General features: G+C 43.8%; 1 protein-coding gene across 1 annotated transcript in view; it reads right to left on the bottom strand.

Annotated features, from left to right (window-relative positions):
• Window positions 1–18,149, bottom strand: part of ARHGAP22 (Rho GTPase activating protein 22) — a 161,679-nt gene extending 143,530 nt beyond the window's left edge. Inside the window, exon 1 of the mRNA XM_050898757.1 lies at window positions 18,105–18,149. The gene's annotated coding sequence lies outside the window, so the exon portion shown is untranslated. The remainder of the gene's footprint in view (window positions 1–18,104) is intronic.
• Between the last annotated feature and the right edge of the window lie 2,031 nt (window positions 18,150–20,180).

Below are 20,180 nucleotides of genomic sequence, written 5' to 3'. Positions count from 1 at the left end.
TGAGCTCAATCCTGCCTGACAACATTATACAATCTCTTCTGCTCTTTCTCCCGCTCACAGCTCTGAACACTACTACAGATCTGAGCAATCAATAAGTACCTACTTAAATCAGGGACGTGGAAATCAATCAAGTCAATGCAATTCAATATCAATTAAAGTTGCAATCTTTTGAAATTTCATAGGCAGTTAGCTTAAATCAATACAGTCATTATAATTGATTCTGGCTGACAAACTGTCCTACAGCAAAGGCACTTTGCTCTAGTATTTCTTCAGTCTAATGACATAGTGACACTACATATTATTTCTGATAGAGTCTTTGTTTAAAGTACCAGCCACAAAGGGAAGTGGTTTCACATACTATAAACAATATTCTCAGTTGTTTTATTTAATTCAAACTTTGCCTCAAAAACGGATGCACTGAAAACACAAGAGTCATATGCCTTAGAAAGAGATACTGCATTTCCTTTCACCAAATTGTAGGAAATAAAATACTCGGTTTCGATTTGTTTTCTGTGTCCAATACACATCTGTATTTGTGTTTGGATTTGATTGCTAAGATACCACAGCCAGTGAGCACAAATGAAACCAAGACACTTCTTCAACACAATCTGAGAATTTAGCATCTTGAAACAAAATAAGCAAAGAAATTAAAGGCAGAACGTTTGAAGTGGTTGGTGATGAGAAGTGTTTAGGCAACTAGAAGGATATCAGTTACAAGAAACTGGCAAGCCAAATAGAGTAGCAGTCTGTACAGAAACAAAAGGGTGCTACACAGCCACACGCCTGCTCACATTTTGTGACCTGGTAGACACTTACCACATTCAGAAACACTACCATAAGAGCAGGTTGTGTTCCGTTACTTCTATTCAATAAAGCTACACCTGTCTATTCAGAACATTTTATAGACCAAGACGATGTGCTGTGTTCTACTTCCTTTCCTTGATTTCTTTTTCTTTCAGCCAAAATAAAAATATGAAAGGGTATTTTGCTCTGGAAAATAATTTTTCATGGCCACCCATCAGATATTGCTGAAGAAAATGAAAGGAAAAACAAATGGGTCTGGAAACGCATAATTTTTTCCAAGAGAAACCATACATGCATTACACTGGAAGCAGTTCTGTAACCTTGCTGTCCAACCGAAGGAAAAGCAGGGAGACAATTAGCTTTATGTATGTTTGTCTTGTAACCTGTATTTTCTGCAGTGGTTGGGATACCAGACTGCACGTACCAAAGCAGGTAGGCTTGCCAAGAAAAGATTCTGACAGTCTGAAGGAAGGATCTGATTGTACAAATATTTACTTGATATTATTAAGTTCCTGCAAGAACAACTGCATTCCCAAAGGCCACTTCATAAATCTGAAATCCAACATACACTAATAAAATTTCACCCTCAGACTAGGGATGACTGCTGTTAGAAACTGGGTATATATATACACAGGGTAAAATACCTTTCAGTCCTTACCTGAAGGGCAAAAACTTTGGTTATAGATATTTACCTATAGGTAAGACACATTCTGTTTAAAAACAAAAATCAAAGCCAACCAAACAAAAAACCCCACACCAACCACACAGACAGCCTTTTGAGCAGAAAGAGCAAAGAGATGGATGAAGGAAGATCTGAATAGCAAGGGAATGACTAAAAAGCACATTTCAGCTACAGAGCACAGCTATGGCCAAAGAATTTGGGCCAGCCTGAAGGACTCTGACAAGAAATAAACTATACACTGTAGCAGAAGATGCATCAACGTCCCCAAAAAGGAGCCCAAATGGATGGGGAAACCAGACTTGTTCATGAAGGAGCACCCTGTCTCCAGAACACAGGTTCATCTCCTCTCAGAACTCCTAAGACCAAAAGCTGAGGGTTCTGTTTTCAAGATGTTTGCTATTTTATAAAGGTTGTTATCTCTTATCTCTTTTGCACCGCCAGATCAGTCAGCGCTCTTGCACTGGCAAAAGGGAAAGAGAAGGGAACTACATGTGCACCAAGGAGTTCTGAAAAGTAAAACTAGACTGCATAAATTCTCCATACCAGCATGTTTTAAAGGGTGGGCACGCTGACAGTACCTGGCAGGAAGCAAGATTTCCTGCTAGCTAGCAGGTAAGCACATCCGAACAACACTGTTGTACTACACATACCGCATCTGGTACTGAAAGCTGTGTAGCCCTGCCATGCCATAAGCTTAGGCACAGCAAAGCACATTTCAAGTTGCCTATAGCCTTTCTAGAGTCATCAGAGCTGGCTCAGATCTTTGCATCAATCTTCAATAAACATGCAGCATTTCTTTTGTAGAACATGTAAAAAAACTACACCTGTTTTCCACCTACACTACAGCATTTACAGAACACGGTCAGAACCAAGAGGCAAAGACACACTAGTTTGAGGGCAGTTGCTTCCTGACCGGCATGAAGAAATTAATCTTGGTCGTCTTTGTAGTGTTCCAGATCACAGCCATGACCTTTCACCACTGTACAAATGGTATAGTCAGCTCTGTATAAATTTCTGTATAAATCAGAAAAATAATTTTATACTCCAGTGACCTGTGCAATGTGACCATAAAAGCCACTTTGCTGATCAGAATTACTTTGCAAAAGTATGCAGGTAGTACACCCAAACAAGGCAGTCGGGGGAATCAAGAATGAAGGAAAACAAGAACCAGCTTCAATCTTAGTCGCCTTCTACAATGACACAAAAGTTCAAGGCTTCCATGAAATATGCTAACAGGTGACCTGGTAATGTCTTGTCTTTATTGTATCAAAGAACACACATACAGTAGCACATACTGATATACATTAATGCAGGGGTTTCCATAAGTCAAGGAAAACTCATGTCTATTTGATAATTAATGCAACCCACCCCACACAATGAAAACCCCCCCCACATAGTCAGTGGGATAATTAGCCCTTTACTCCTGAAGGACAATTTACATTTATCTTCAAACTATTGTTACAAATTCATGGCATCTTGGACTCCAGAACAGGTGAGGATTTTGGCAATCCATTGCTGCTATCATATAGGTAAAGGGGCATTGGTTTGTTGGTTGACATTTCACTCCAGCTCTGGAGACCTTTGACCTATTGTACAAAGAAGTCCCAAACTTTGCTGTCACTAGCAGCAAGAAGGCCAGCAGATCTCCACTCCACAGAATAGTCATTTAAAGAGTTTAACCTTGTATTTTCAAAAGGAATTGAATTACTGCTCCAGGCTGTGGAAATATGTGGGGGTTTTGGCACCTGTCAATGAATAAACCTTAAATTCCACAGGTAACCTGCCACCAGCTGTTCACAAGAGTGCCCTATAAATACACAAAGCCATGCCAGTCTTATCAAACCATTAGTATTAGATCATGGATAAGTGCCAAGATGGAAGGGTGATGGCTTGATTCTTTCTGCTACAACAGACAGACCTACTGATTTACCACCTAGTAAAGCGAAATACTTTATTCTAAAAAACACAATGAATTGTGGGAAACCACTGAGAACTGTCAGCATTCAGGTGAGGCAGCCTGCATCTTCTGTGCAGAACTGGGGAATTTGGCTAGGTCTATATTACAAAGTAGTACAGCACACTGGGTGCAGGGCAGAACAAGTAGGGAGGAACAGCTGGTACCTCAGACCCACCATCTACACAACACTTATTTCAGGGATTTTATTTGGATTGACCATGGAAGCATATTGCATATGGAGCACATTTACATTCAGAAGTAATCCAAGACTATGCTAAAACACCAACCAAAGCATGGTAGGTAGGAAAGATCGGGAGATATGCTTCAAAAGCATGCCATTGATCCAAACCAAAATGGATTCTTATGCAGACAACCCTAACTACTCCAAATGAAGACAATGGACAGGATGCGCCTACTGACCCAGTAGCTTAGGCTAAGGACAGAGGCACGCACTTGGTAGAACTGGCAGTAAATAGCGATGCTTTTAAATATTATAGTAGTAGGGACTAATAATTATAATTACTTTCTTCATTGAAGAGTTTAAGTCTTAGCTGTTGAACCCAGCTGTTCCCATCTCTAGTTTTACTGCTCCCAGTGTATCCAAAGTAGCAGCATGGCTGCATCTGTACAGCATGAATAAAAATGCATACAGAACAGGTAAGAGAAACTATTGCAAAGAAGTCTGTGATAGAACAAGGAATAAAGACATCATTCATTTAGCAGCCTAACTACTGGCTCTTTATTTCTGAATAGATGATATCACACTGTGGGGTGCAATGCTTATGCCTTCCTTTCAGTATCAGCCACTTTGCTACAGCAAAAAAAACCAAACTCATGCAGCAGTATGAGTTAGCTTCTCTATGACAGAGCGCACAAAATACATTAGAGCACAACCATTCAAATTTGTCTTCATCGTGCTCCCAACTTTTTCTTCACTAACAGTGGCCTCCTCTCCCTCCTAGAAATAGAAGGATGAAGTAGATTCGCATAGCTTGCTGCAGGTCATATTTTAAGCACACCATTTAGCATAGCTTTCTCCAAGTCAATGAATATAAACACAAAAGGCAAGGAACAACGAGGCAATACTCTGTACTCTTGAGGCAAGGTTAGAGAGCTACAAGCTTCATGCATTGAACACTAGTCACTCAAGTAATACTAACGCGCTTCATTTATTTAAGTACTGAAAAGGACACACAGAAGCTGGAGGGCCAGTCCATTACAGATTTATGCTAATCTACACCAACAGACAGCAGGTTCAGGTCAGCTTCATTACCACGATTAAATATTTTTTATTCTTTTTCGAGGGGGGGCAGGAGGAGTCAAGGATATTCTTACCTCTTCTTCTTGCTGATCATGAGTAAACTCTGTAACCAGTAGGTCAGAGCCCCAAATTCAACCTGCTGTGTCCTTTGTTATTGCAAAATCAGAGTTATAGACCATATTGATAGGCAGCCCAAGTACAGAAACCTGCTCCCAGCAAAAGACTGGGAGCAGGTTTTAATTTTCAGGTCCCTTTATCTGCATCATCCTCTGATAGTTCCCAACTGGATCCACTGCAGACTATTCAGAGGACAGATCAGCACTTAGGTCATAGCCATCTGGTGTGTTGCTTAAAGCACGCCCACCTGTCACACACAATGGACTACAAAACTATCTAGCAAACCCAAACACCAGCTCTCCACTCCCACTGAACCTTGGCAGAATCTCTTGAAAGCTGTACATCTTCTCCATCTGGTTGGTTAGAACTGCCTACCTGACACGCACTGCTGAAGGCATCTCTGCTGCTGGCAAAGCTCTGTAGTTCCATGGGCAACCACGTTGAGCTACAGCTCGCTGCTGCCAGAAGAAGGAAGTCTTACTTCCTTCTTCCTACACCCACACTGCTCTTTCCTTCTGCTGATACACCCAGCCTTACGTTCCTACACTTCACTGACAAGGTGAGACCTTTTCATAAGAATAGTTACTCACTGGAATGGCAGAAAGTTATCTCAGATTTTTTTCTTCCTATTTTAGTGAGTCATATCGGGTCACAGAAGGAAGACTGAATGAATACCTTGTACTCCCTCTGCAATCAGCAAAATCTCTTGTAACCCTCCCTACGGGTGTGGCTTTAAGACTTAATTTTTAATAGCCTTCCCAGCCACAGTGGACTGAGGAGCAAACAAAAAATGCTGACCATGGTAACATTCAGATTGGAGCTAGGACTGTACCCTGAGCTCGTACGGCACCAAGTACTGTGGAGTCCTGGTCAAGACTGCAGCTCTTCAGCACTACAGATGCAGCACAAACATAGGTCCACTGCAGCCCAACAACTCAAGCTAATCATAGGCCCTCCAGTCACCCATGTGTTTATAATAAATACTAATGCCTGTGCCATGCCAAGCACATGGTCTGTATTATTCAGACACTGCAGTGGCTGCCAGCATCATTGGTACCTTACACTGATGTTATGAGCACCAAAGATGTTTGTCTGCCACACTCCGTGAGATATCACTTCCCAAAATTATTGTGGACTGAAAAAATAATCAAGAGTACAGAAAACTTTGTCAAGGCCTTTTGCCAGCAAGTCGCTATAAGACTGAAGCGATATCATGGCCCAGCCACTTTCAGCAATAAACTTCCCCTAATTCAGCCATAATATTATATTTCTCTTGTTTCCCTCATCCAAATATCAGGAAGGTATTCATTCCTACTTTACTTCTCAGGACATAGCATTAAACGAACAGTTCAACGCGCCTGTTTCAACATTTGTTGTACCTATTTTCAATGTGCAAACAAAGCCTGCTTCCTTCTCTGTAAAACAGGTGGTTAAGTGACTTGCCCTACTGCCAGGGTTGATTTGGGGGACAAAAGCAGAAGAAATCCAGGAATTCTTACTCTTACATTAATTCATACTCTGAACCTAAGTACCCAAGTTAGATTATTTAGCCATAAGTATTTGTAACAAGATGTCACTGGTTAATAAGGGTGGCTCCTCCTAAACTGGAGGTCTGCACAGGAGTATTAACCCTACACGTACAGTTCTCCCAAAGAGATCATGATCAACCTAATCCCTTCCCCTGCAACAGAATCAGTTCTCACCTTAGAGCCAACATATACAGCTTCCTTGTTATTTACTCCTGATACCATAGGTTTGTTCTTTAAACTTCGATACCAGTTCACAGGATGACTTACTGAAGCATAAATAATTCTTAACACCTGCATTCAAGAGGAAGGATATTGCAAGTAACTTTTTTCAACCGCAGCAAAGACCTATCATCTCTTCTCTTTAGCTCTTCATGAAGACCAATTTACTGCCTTTTGGGCACAAGGGACACACAGAAAAGATCTGTGGAAGGAACACACATTTGAAGGACTGTCAGCAGCAGCTTCTCTCCTCCATATCAGTTTTAAGTAACTTAAACACACGCAGGCCTGGGGAGAGTCTAGGCATAGATCCTTTCCTCTTCCAGCTCACCAGATAGCTCATACTGCAGCCTCATCAAGGGGTTTTCCCTTCCCACCACAGCATGCAAATGCCTTCATCATTGCCTCAAACTACCTCTGCCCATAATGCAGGGAGCTGGAGAAAACAAATTAAGCTGTTTATGCTGCTGTGCTTGTCTATCAGCTACCATGAATGTAAAGGGAAAGCCAGCAAGGAAGAAAGTCATTCTAGTAGTAACCTTGCAGTGAAGAGGAATACATTCATATAGGCACTAAAAGTAGCAGGTGATTGTCCTCTCAGGATAGAGGTGCTAGCATTTGTAGTGCTTCTACTGTGCTCTTCACAACCCTGCCGGTTTCACCCTGTACTCACTCAGTGGGTGTTTTACAAGTAATTAGAGAGCCTATGGCTTTTTCATTTTTTAATATTTAATTCCCCCCCCCAAGTTCTCTCCCCAGCAGTCCAGCTATCCTTTGAGCTGAACTATTGCTCTTTCTCAAGGCCCCTTCCCCTCCCCAGGAGGTGAGGCCATGGCTCATTTTTTCAAGTTCAGATTGCCTGTGCTTAATAAGCTGGTGCCTGCCTGTGAACTTTTCAGGCCTTCTCCTAAGGAAAGTGATTTCCTGCCTGAACTTTCAGGCAGGGACAGAAAGCTGCTATTGCCAAGAGCAGCACTTACTTCAGCACACACCATGAATCCTCTGTGGAAAGAGAGGGGCATCTCTACAGAGATGAGAGGATTACGCCATTGAACAGCCCAGGTCCTTCTTCATGGGACACACCAGAAAGCAAGAGTGGGAATCTGAACCTGTCTCTGGAGGAATCCCACAAATATCACTTTCTTGACCCTTTCTGTATATGCACATGGCCACTGAACCCGGACAACAGAGACAAAGTAATTACAGCACACAGCTGATAATGCAGCTCACTGCCACACATCCCTGCACCAAAGCAGCACAGTGCCAGAAGGCTGACCCAGTACCAAGGGGCAGCAGTAATTCCCTGCTTCATTCACCTCCCTAGGGCTGCACACGGTGAGAAGGGACACCCAGCTCCCTCCTTGTTCACTTCTCCCCCATCCTTTACCCTCTAGTCTAGGCCTATTTCTTCCAGCCTTTAGGGCAGTTAATCCAGCAGTGCACCAGCTCCAGCCCCAAGGCCTTCCTCTACAGCCCCTGTACCATTGCCTTAGGATTTTAAACTCAACTCAGCAGCTTTACCTCATGTTCCTCCAAAGCAAAAAGATGAAACCCCGACCCACACCACAGGCAGGGCTGCTGCCACCTCATCCTCCCCAGTGCCTCACAGACTCTTCCTCCACCAGCTCACAAACTGCGAGCCATAAACCAAATCATATTTACTAGCACTTCACCCTAGCCTTTTACCCACATACCTTTCTAGAACACAGCTCCTGAAGTTGCCTCTCCTACCTTAAAGAATCACTCATTTAAGGAAGAGGGGGTGGTGAACCTCCCCCTCGCAGCTGGGCTCCTCATTAATGGTGGCTCTGCCATGCCAGCTGCAGCTAGTCACACTGATTGCTCCCTGCCCTGGGTGCTGGTGTGCTCCCAGCAATATTGGTGGGTTCTCGGGGGGCTGAAGGAAGTGTTTGGAGAAGTTCACAGCTCCAGGGATGTTTACTTTGGTTCCAGGAGTAAGAAGCTGGGTGTTATTATTTGCCTGGTAAACTAGAGGTGCCAAGGTGCTGGTCTCCCACGTGCTCTGGGATAGCTGTGTGCATCATCAGCCCCTCAAACCAGAGCTGCAGCATGGGGCTGTGGCAGCATTAGTGTTCCTCTTTGCAGAGCTAAGAGGCTGCAGGTGCTAATTTGTGGTTTGGTGAGGGGGACTAGACATATGGGAGAGTTCCCCTTTTCTGCCTTTCACTGACCAGTGAAAGGAGGGCTCTTCACACAGCGTGATTTTGAAGGGAATACAGCCTGAGGAGCTGCCTGCACTGAGGTCCAGGACTTGCTCCAGCAGCATGGTACTAGCCTCTGCAGGAGTTGAGGGGGAAGGTGCCACCAGTTCTCCCCTAATGCCAGAGGATAATAGAAACATGACAGTGAACTCCTCTTGTGCATGGGGCAGCAGGATTGCCTCCTCTCTGTGGAGGACTTGGAGAACAGCCAGAAGCTGGAGGGTTGATGCCTTGGTAAACAGAGAAGTCTGAGCACACTTAGGACTGTTTGGCTGCCTCTGGGTCCCTATGCAATGTATTTATTTCACTGTTCCTAAAATTTCTTCTCTCTGCCATGTCCTTTTTCAGAAACACAGCTGCACACTGTTTCCTTTTCTCCTTTTTGTTGAAATCTCCTTTAATGACTGTTTTTTGTTCCTTTGCTGGGCCTCATCTCAGCTCTGCCTATTGTACAGATTGTCTTGCTACCTGTGCCTGCTACTGGGGCTGTGGGGTTGCCTCTTAAATGAGGTCCAACTCCTGGAACCTGAAGTGTGTCAGTGATACTGAAGAATTATTAACTGGCCAGGCCAAATATGACTATGAACAAGGAGCATTTTATAATAGAGTCAGAGGTCACCCTCACTGGTCTAAAAATGCCTAATTCATGTTTCCTTAGACGTCATTCATCATCATCAAAGCTTATTCCTGAGCCTGGCAAACTCAGGATAGATGAGGACTCCTGAAAGCCATGACTGGTTGATAGCCTTCTGCTGTGATTAAGATTGTCTTGAAGAAGTGATTAATAATGTAATTTCCCTTAGATGAGAAATCTCTAGAGGGATGACCCCAATCACCCTATGTTTCTGGTACAGAAAAAAAGTTCCTGGAGGCATCCCTCACAATTTCAAACCAGTGTGTTCATCCTATTATGCTGATGCCCTCCATTTGCTCAAGAAATAAAGTTGCAGGGCTGTATTTATATGTCTAAGCTGTTCTTAACTGGTGAGTTTTTATGGAGTTGGATGTGTTCTGATGAGAGAAAATGGCCAGTGAAAAGCTGTTGAAGAAGAAGGAAGGATAATCCAGTATTTTTTCACGTACACTAAACTTTGGGAAACTTGTTTCAAGTCCTGACTCTGCCTTGGACTTCATATGTGGCCTAGGGTTTTTCCCTAATCCCCAGAATGTATATGTTACCTGTGAAATGTGGCATGTGCAAAGGTAAATGCATTTTGAATCGTTAAGTTCTGAGATACTATGGTAGTGAATTATTGGCCACATAAGTAATGGATTGACATAAAATTGTCAGTTCTGAATACGAATGTCTTGTGACTGACAACTTTGGAGATGTCTAAATTAGCAAATATTGCAGATCATTAGGAGTGGATCTGTTGGTTAATGGCAAGGAACTAATATCTGTGCTACATATGCATTTCAGGGGGCTCTGTTTTGGACTAGTTCTATTCTGATCCTATGGACTGAATACCCATTAGTGGCTGGAGGGCATTAGGTGCACTCCTGAAAATATCTACCCATGTAGTTTAATCCAAAAGGAATTCTAGTTTGTTTATTCTGAGACTGCTCCATGACATAACCGAAGTGCAGTAAGTGAAGAGAATTAGATTTGTTTCAAAAGCCCACTTCTAACCCTAAACCACTCATGTAGATGCCAAAGTGTACTACTGTAATTCTCATAACTGTCATTTGCTTTTGTATTAAATGATATGCTTTCAGTCTGCAGAATTATGGAAGTCTGGATTTCCACAGATTACTGCCTTATATTCTTCTACCACACAAACCCCAGTTCCTCTACATGTTCCTCAAACTTGCATAATGCTGTCTCTTCATCTTCTTCAAATACCCAGTTCCTTCCACATCCCCAACAACCCAATACATTCTGACATCCCTTAGGTTTTTGGCTGACTTGAATATATGTGTGCTCTTACAGGACAGCCAAGATGTGTCTTTTGGATGGTCAGTAGGGCATTATCTTTCAGAACATATATTTCTGTTGAGTACTATGTGACAGTTTTCCCTAGGTGTACAGATATGGTTACCTTTCCTCTGTCCTGCCACCAATTTTCTTTGAGTTTATAGGAGTCAAATATATTTTGACACTCCTTTGCTGTTTTCAAATCTGGTTGGATTTAGCCAAGCAGCTCAAAAATTTTTAGGACACAGATTGATAGAGAAATCGTGCAATCATGTATCCTTACTGCCATAAGAAAGCAGTTTAAATATAGGGTATTCATGGTCCTGTAATCAAAGATACAGCACTTTCACTAAAAATAAAATGACACCATTGCAAAGGCATTGAATATTAAAACCTAGCTGTCCTCACTGCAAGCACATGAAGCTGACATTGTAAATGTGCACACTCCCAGAGGGCTATAATAGTACTTTACCCTCTAAAGTCCCTCCTGGCAGCATTAGCGTACACCATCCTTAGAAACGTTTTAAGTATGCTAAAGCCCACTTTTCATTAAAATTGAATTATGACAAATTTGAGAGAAGGAAAAAAGAGAGAGGGAAGTAACTCTGTTCTACTACAGCCATGCTGAAGGATACCTGAGGTAAAACCAGTTCGTCTGCAGCAGACTAGCTAGCCAAAATGTCTCCCATCACTTTTTCCAGGCTCTGAGTTTTAATTAAACAAACAAAAGTTTAATTATTACGACTGTGAAGAAAATTTTCAACATACTGTAACATATGTATGAGCACGTCACAAACATAAATAATAGGTCAAAGAAGTGCAGACAATTCTGTAATGTCAGACACCCATTAGTACAAAGTCCCGGTAAGGAGAGGTTTATTCTTAGTACCTATACAACTGAGACAGACTGTGCCAAAGACAGGAATACTGTAAAGAATCTATCATGTCAGCAGGCTAACTCTCTTGCTATAGAGGGCAATCCCATCACACCACTTACTAAAAACCAAATGCATAAGCTTGTAGTCAGTCCAGCTTCCATTTCCTAGCACAGTTAAGTGCAACTGGGCAGGTATAACCTGTTTGAGACTTTTCAAACCAAGGAGCAAATGCTCTGTTTCATTTTTTTCATCTCCTAAAAACAATAAAACAAAAATGCATTCCTTGAGACTGAAGGACGTGGTCTGAAAACTGCTTTCCCTGCTCTCCATACTGAAAGTTCTCTTGTCTCCACTCTGGAAGGTAGTATTTCTATGCCCCATCACATAGAAAGAATGTGAAAATAGATGTTTTCCATTGCAGTCACTTATTTCAGAATCCTGGACTCTGCCAGTTGCTGTACATAAAACACTGTAGATTAAAAAATAATGCAAAATCCATTCAGGCCTAGCCAGGATGAATGATTTTCCAGAAGGCCCATTTATGCACATTAAGATTTTCAGTCTGTGAGATTTTACACCTTCCTAGGTCTTATGAAAACATAAGGTACCTCCGAACGCATGTTTCTGAGTTAAAGATGCGAGCTTGCTGATGGAACAGCAAGGACTGCATTACACTTGACAGTTACCTCTAGTAAGGCAAATTATCTTTGTTCTCTACCATACCTTTCACAATACACCCCAGATGTCAGGCTTAAGTCCAGACTCAGCATTTTCAACAGCCTGAATGTCTTTAAACCCAGGAGCTTTCTTAAGCACCATCCACAAGTCAAACAAAAATGACAGCATCAGACATCACAAGTGAAGGTTTAAAGGTACATTCTCAGCAGAGATTTGGAAATACAAGGGGAGCTGATGAAGCATTGCTGTTTGCACAGATGCAGGGAGCCTGAAGCAAAGAGCTAGACACACACACACAAGGTGGTTTGAGTAATTCAACCACAAGAAATCTATACCAAATACATGAACATCCCTAGGTTCAGCTTTATTGCTGCCTCCTCTCACATGCCAGTGAGGTACAGGCTGTACCCAGAGGATCTTTCCTTGTCCCTTCTCTTCATTCTGTCTGCTCAGAGAAGTCACACTGCCTCCCTTACACAACGAAGTTCTCAATGGCAGACCTAATAGCCACTACTCCAAGAAGTCAGCCAAGCTCATGCAGCAGCTTGCAGCAGATCTCATGCCCTTGTTGATGCTCACTGTCAGCAACAGATTCTTGCAACCTTCTCAGTACTTTGCTTGCCCATCATTTACCACCTGAACCTTCATTAGCAATCCCAACTGAGAGTCCAAGGAGCATGAACTACCATTTCACATTCAGCTCAGTCTTGCAAGGTGGGACACTTACCTTCAAGAAGCATTCAGCATCTTCAGCACTGCCTGTTTACGGCTCCTGTGAACAAGAGCTATGGAAGAACTTTCCAGGATTAGATCCTACTTGGTAACCTTTGTAAGAGGTTACCAGTGCTTTGCCATGGCATTGCAAAAGTAGGAAAATTCCTGAAGTTTGAAAACCATCAAGCCAGCTCTTTTCCTGAGTTCTAAATTCACTCAGAAATAAACCTACCACTGCACAGTTAATGAACCAAACAGAACAGACCCTGAGAGAATGACATATACTACTACAAATTGAAATTGAATCAAAAAGGTACACTACAGTTTGTCCCCCAAGCATCAGTAGCCCACAGGGACCTAGAATAATACCTGTCTCATAACTAGACTTCAATATCTATTAATACACAACGTAGTCTCTTCCAGATGAATTGAAGAAAGTGGAAGAATGGCAGGCATGCCGTTGTGAAAGCCTGTGTTTCTTGCTCTGACACAGGCTTCCTGTACCACCCTAGACGCATCATTTAGCTTGTCTCATCAGGGCTATAATAGCCCATGGGAATGCTGGATAACAAATATATTAAAGACTGGAAGGAGATTAGACACCCCTTAGAAGGGAGATGGCAAAGAGACAGCATCTACAAAAGACTTACTGAACTTCTACAAAATTGTGTAACTAAAAAATAAGTACATATGACTTTACTGTGGATGAGGCTGTACATATCTGATCCTGACACCTCCAGATGGCAGGAAGCTTCTTCCTTCCAAGATACTAACAGCTATGTAATGGGCTGTTGGTATTTTAAGGACTGTTCAGCGTGTAATACTGCTTTTATATATATGATGCAAAGTGACATTCAGCTGGAATTATCTGTCTCAGAATCACAGCAGCTAGAACCAGTGACATTTTCCTATTTTATAATGCTGGCATGGCTGAAGAAAAACCTAATCTTTACATACTCCTCTGACTGCGTCTGCTCTTGCTCCTAAATGACATTAATCTAGCCTCTGTTTCCGATGGGCGGGAAGATATCCCTCTGAGACTGTCATTAGGCTGCGAATGGCAACGATGCTCAACAAATGCCATGTCAAATGAGAAACTGTTGCTGCAGCAGGAGATCGCACAATACATCCCCTGCCAGAGCATCTCCTCCCGGCGAGCCGGAGTGGAGACACCGGCTGTGCCCAGCCCCAGCAGATTGCTTTGCAAACACTGCATACTACACCTCGCAGGTCTGAACGACTGCTCAAAGCAGCTGTTGCAAACCCAGGGCAGGTTTTCCTTCCTTCCTTTGTCTTGCCCACAGCTCACACAGAACCACTTTCCCCACCTCCTGCTTCCAGCCCTGGAGGGATAACGTGCTACAGCAAACTGCTCCTCCAAGATGCTGCAGGCAAACTTGTCACAACTGTCTCCAGCTGTCATAATGAATTTCAGCATTAGTAACCACCACAGGGGTGCAAAGGCTCCGTCGAGTCCCAGGACGGAGTACAATTTTTGAAATATCCCTGCTGCTCAGCCCTGACATTGCAGACGACGTTGGAGAACACAAGCACAGGTCCCCTCCTCCTACGCTTCATTCTCCCCGAACCTTTGCAAGCGCCGCTGACTCCCGGTGCCCTCCCTAGGGCCGGCTTCGGCCAGCGGGGCAGCAGCCTCGCTCTGCCGGGGGGCGGCCACTGCAGCTCGGGGGGGCACTCCGCCGGCAGGGATAGAGGCTCTCCGCCACCGCTGGAAGTTTCACCGTGCCGGTAGACGATCCCTCTCACCACAACGCGAAGCGCACGGGAAAGCACACTCACCTCTCCTGGCCTGCCTGATCTTGGGGCTCAGCATGCTCCCGGCTGGGCGCGCCGCTGCCGGCAGCCTCAGCGGCCGGCCCCGGCCCCGGCCGCCGCCCCGCGCATCGCCGCGCCCGCCGCTCTCCGCTCAAACGCTACTTCTCTCCACTTCCAGCTCTGGCTCGGGGGCGACGCTTCACATGGGGCTAAATAAACCCTAATGCATTATTTATCCGGCCTCGAATTAATACCCATCCAAACTAGGCATTAAGTGCCTCGGTAATTACTGTCGATAAATCACTAGCACGCAGACACGAGGGCTGGACCTGGCTCCTTCTGCTAATTGGCCATACATCAGTGTTATTAATATGCCTCTTTCAGGGAGCAGCGCTGATCCTGCACTCCCCCTCTGCATCTTCCTCCAGTCGCGCTCAACAGACGCTTTGACTCGACAAGGATCAGATCAGGAGCTGAATCTCTGCAAGCCCGAGCCAGGGGTGAAAAAAGGGCACAAAGCACACGCCGAGAAGCTTGTGCATCTGATAAGGTTGTGCGTTAGAAGAAATACCAAGTGCGCTGGTCCAGAGGGCAGCGGCGTGCTGGGCTGCCTGCTGAGCATTGCATCCCTCCCGGGGAGATATTCTGGCGAGAGCCGGGGAGCTGAGAGAGAAACGACCCACTGCTCTCTGCAAGGAAGAAAAATCTCTCTTGCCTGCACTGACAGCCTGGTGGGATGGGCACAGGGGAATGCCATCACTCCATTTTAGCACCCGTCATTTTTATTTGTACTCCTTGTGAAGCTCTCCCTCATCCCTCCCTGAGGGGGAGGCAAAATCTGCAGTCAGTAACAGGGGGGAGGAAAGGACAAACATTTGATAAAATAGTTAGATACTATTAAATAGTATCTATAAACTATAAATAGATACTTGGATGAAAATTGAATCTGAGTAATTGACACATCCTGCCCCTGGGCTGCTCTTAGCACAACCTCCTTCCTCACCATCCCTATCTGCCTAGCAAGTCCTTCTGCAGTGTAGAAAAGGGGGTAAATATTTCCCTAGCAATGTGCATGCCCTGCAGTATCACCCTGCAGGTTTGTATTGCTGACTTGCATTGACAAAAAGCATCTGAGATTGGCAGCTTCCTCCTCTGCCAAGAAGATCCATCATACTGAATACTGGCCATCAAGTCATATCTCCAGTAGTGGAAAAGGTTCTCTGGCCCTTTACAGAGGCTGTACTTCTCAATGTGCAGGCTGCAGCAATGGCTAAGATGTTTTGGACCTTTAGCTGCTTTAGCTGCTGGTGGAACCAGCTGCTTAGAAGTGATTGTAAATATTTGAATTCATGGTGGCAGTCTCAGATTTACACACTTGTAAATGAGGCTAGAAGTGGGGTGTGAACTGTTGTCTCTGTTCTGAATACACAGGCTCCTGCAGTTATCTCCCCACTAATCATCTGTGTTAGCTGGGCTTCAGCAGAGTGAAGAGTAGCTAACTGGTGCTCCCTTGGCCAACAAGCTTAGCAAGCATCCTGGTGCTGTAGATAACCAGCAAGAGCATCAGCAGAGGGAAGTCATGCTTGTGCCTTTCTGCCCAACCTCAGTCCCTGGATCAAAAAGTCATTCCTACCAACCATTTAACAGAACTCTTTCTCTCTCCATATTTTTAGCATTTCTTGTCTGCTTTGATGCTGTTTATACACATCATTTTGCAGTTTGAGCAGGAAGCCAAAAGGTGTGCACAGTAAAACATGACAAGAGAGAAAGTTAACTGAAGTTTTAACCTCATGGGAAACATGAGACACTTCATCCTGCTAAGTCACTTCCCCTGAAAGCTTGATTTCCCCTCTGGGGAAAGACATTATATAGAGACCTATACAAATAATTATCATGTTCATGGGTAGAATGAAAACATTCAAACAATTAACAGCCAAGTTCAACAATAAATGCTAACTTCAAAGGTTTTTTGGTTAAATAAAAAAGTACTCAGTGTAAACAGAAATATTCAATTTGATCCGATTTGCAATGTTTTGCTTTGACTTAAACATTTTCAGCCCTTCTTACAGCAATTTTCAAAAGAGAAACACCATTTAAATGATTTTTTTTAAAGTTGGAAATCTCCTATTTTTTCCCCCAGCTTAAACACAATAAATTCAGACCTGAATTTCTCAGATGTACTCTTTGGGGCAAATGAACTTTGTCGGGGGGGGAGGAAGCTAAGAGAAATGCGAGCTGAGAGAAAAAACCAATCACCTCCAGCAAGTGGTTCCATGCTGGCTGCAGTGCTTTGCTCTGACAATTTAAAGAAATACTTCCTGAAAGAAACACTGAGAATAGGTCCAACAGAAAGGTAGCCTAGCAAGTGTCTAGAAGGAACCAGACCCTACAGGAAAGATCAGTCCCTGAAGCTTGTGTACTGAACTACTTAGACTGAGCAGGATAATTAGGACAACATATCTCAATGGTTTGTATTTACCTTCTCTTGTGAGTGTCACAGCCCCTTTCCATCCCACAGCTAGTTTTTCAGGGTGTGTGTTCCTCAGCTGTACCAACCCCACAAAACCGCATCCCGCAGGGGCCCTGCCCATGGAGCAGGGCTGGGAATGCACTTCATCTGTAGTCCAAGTCAACTCTTCACCTGCGTTTGTCCCACACCGCTGCCAGCTGTCCCTTCAACACACATACCTGGCAAGAGGCTTTTTGAACGTATACCCTTCTATATAAAAAGCCCCTATGTAAAAGGTGACAGAGCTCAGAGTAGTCCATGGTGATGCAGCAGGGAAAAAAACGTTGAGTAATGGCTGATTTAGCTTATTCTCCCTATATCAAGTTTTGTCTGACTCAGGCGCTGCTTCCAAATGGCAATGGTATTGATGACTTTAATTGCCTGTGAAGGACAGTAATTGCAATCTGAAGAGTACATAATTTAAGTATACTGAAGTTCATCTGGCAGTTCATCTAGGGAAAATTATTTCAGTGCAGTAATTTTACTTAAAGAAAAGGATTGTAAAGAGGTGAAGAATGAAGGAATAATCTGTGAAAGTTTTACTTTCACCGTATTTGCATCAGGTCTCTCCCTGAATATGCAGTCACATAGTAGAAAAAAGGGATAGCGGTTTAGCCTAGCCCAACCAGGGATATATTAGCCCCATATTTCATTGCTAAATAAAAGCTGGTAAGTACAGGGGTGATAGAACTGAGGAAAATAGAGATACAGATCTGTGATACCAGTTCTCCCCTCTCACCTAGCAAAGATGTCCTTGAGGGGAGTTTGAAAATACCCCAATTAGAGAATTTAGACAGAAACACCAGAAAAGGCATCTGGGCAGGCTCCCCAGCTTGAGAGTACCTGAAGTTGTGTGCTGAGCCTCAGACTGAGTCCTTGCACCAGCAATTCTGAGTAACGCCTGCCTGCTGCTTCAGAACGTGACTCATCTGTGTCCTTACTCTTGAAGCCTAGGGTTATGATACCAGAAAAATTCTTGCATAGAGGCACAGAAGGAGTTGCAGTGGAGTCACAGCAAGCAGCAGAGTTATTCTTGAACCTAAGCACACTCTACAAAGACTATAGAAACCTATATTGTGGCCCTGAAGTGCCTTAATAGCCTTAACAGCCCTGACCAGCCTCACCTGGCTACCACCCACACCCTCTGCCCATAGGCCTAGGAGGTCCATTTAAGCCCAGGCTTGGGGCTTGATTTCTAACCTAGACTATCTTGTAGGAATATTGATCACTAGTTCAGCTATACTGATGTATGGGTCTGGACTGTGACCTATAGACTGTTTTCTCAGCTTGACCTTATATCTGCCTTATTGCTGTGGATCTACCAAGCAATTCCTGGATTATGCCTGATACTGGTAACCTTCATCCAACCTAATTCTGACTATGAGCTGTGGGTGGTTTTCCTGGCTTGACCCTAGACCTGCTTCATCATCATGAATGTGTTTGATGATCTGGACTCCTGATTAGACCTGACCATCATTTCTAAGTCTTTCCTCCTTACCTCACTCAGGTACTGTGGGGACTATGCTCTACCCTGCTGTGCTGTCCCTTCCTTTCCCTTAGGGAGCAAATGGCCAGTGCTGGTCATGCCATTCCAGAGCTAGGCTAAAGGTGGCCCAATTTAGCAGGCTTCTCAGAGACTTAGGAAGCTGGGCTGTAGGCAGTAAGACTTTTATGACTGACTGATCTGAGGCAAGAGGAGCATTCCTGATGGCTTGAGATACCAATGTCAAGGTGTGTAGCAGTTGTTGGAAACCACTGCTCTCATGGTTATATCTCTCTGCTTGTCCAAATCCAGACTGGAAGTCTATCATAGAGCACTGAGCATCTACAAGGCTAGAAAATAGAAATCAGCTGACTAACCCGGTACTAGAGAAGTGCTACTATCTGTCTCTTATGTGAATCTAAAAATAAATGTGCTCATTAATTATCTGCTGCCTGTTTGGAATGTGGAAAAACTCTTCTGTATATCACAAGTGTTCACCATTGATTGCTAAGCATGCATAATGAAGGAAGGTGATGTGGCCTAGGGATTAGAAAACTTAAGGAGAGTGGGGAGGCATGGCCTCCAGCCTTAATGTCAGTTGATTTCCCATGGCTACAAGCAGGCTATTCAGTCCCAGGTCCCATCCACCTCCATGCAGTGTTTTGAGATCTGGGATTGGCAAGTGCTATCTAAATGCAGAGGATGATAATGATAGTAAGTTACTGCAGCAGGGACACTCACAGAATATATGATTCATCTGTTGGCACCAAGGCTGATGGCTGGAGGCTATGAAACATGTCAGGTGCCTGAGACTGAAGAGTGCGTGGGCCAGTGAGGTTGCTGAATCTATGTGTGTGGGATTGAATGGATCTCTGTTTCCCCAGGCTGCACACACAGCATGCTGTCACCTACCAATTATTACACGGCATATCCTTTTTTCCTCCTCCTCATCTTCTGCTTCCATATGCAGGCCAAGGACTTGTTGTAACTGGCTGATTGATGTATTTTCTTTACTCATCAGCAAGATGCATCTGGATCAAAGCCCAAGATCTAATCACCCTGGACTTTGGCACCATTGAAATCCAGATCCAGTTTATTTATATTGCAACTTTGGTTACAATCTGTTCACATATGGTATAAAATGGAGTTGATGGAAAAGGGTCCAAAGAAACAAGACGGACCATGGTGCACATTTTGATATCAATAACTGCAGCAGCATTGCCTCGGCAAGGCAAGCTAGAATAATTATGTATACAGGAACTGTGGGAATTCTGCTGAAGAAGATTGGGCATAAATTGACAACTTTTCAAGTATCTAATGACCAGAAGGAATTTCAGTTTGATATGACCCTTGCTTCCAGTCTAAGTGATCACCAGTTCAAACCTCTTGATGATGATGCCATCTGGTTTTCAAGATGAAAAGGGCCACTGGTCTTT

Source organism: Gymnogyps californianus, chromosome 6 (assembly GCF_018139145.2).
Source record: "Gymnogyps californianus isolate 813 chromosome 6, ASM1813914v2, whole genome shotgun sequence".
NCBI lineage: Eukaryota > Metazoa > Chordata > Aves > Accipitriformes > Cathartidae > Gymnogyps > Gymnogyps californianus.
This window is presented reverse-complemented; position numbering and strand designations above follow the sequence as displayed.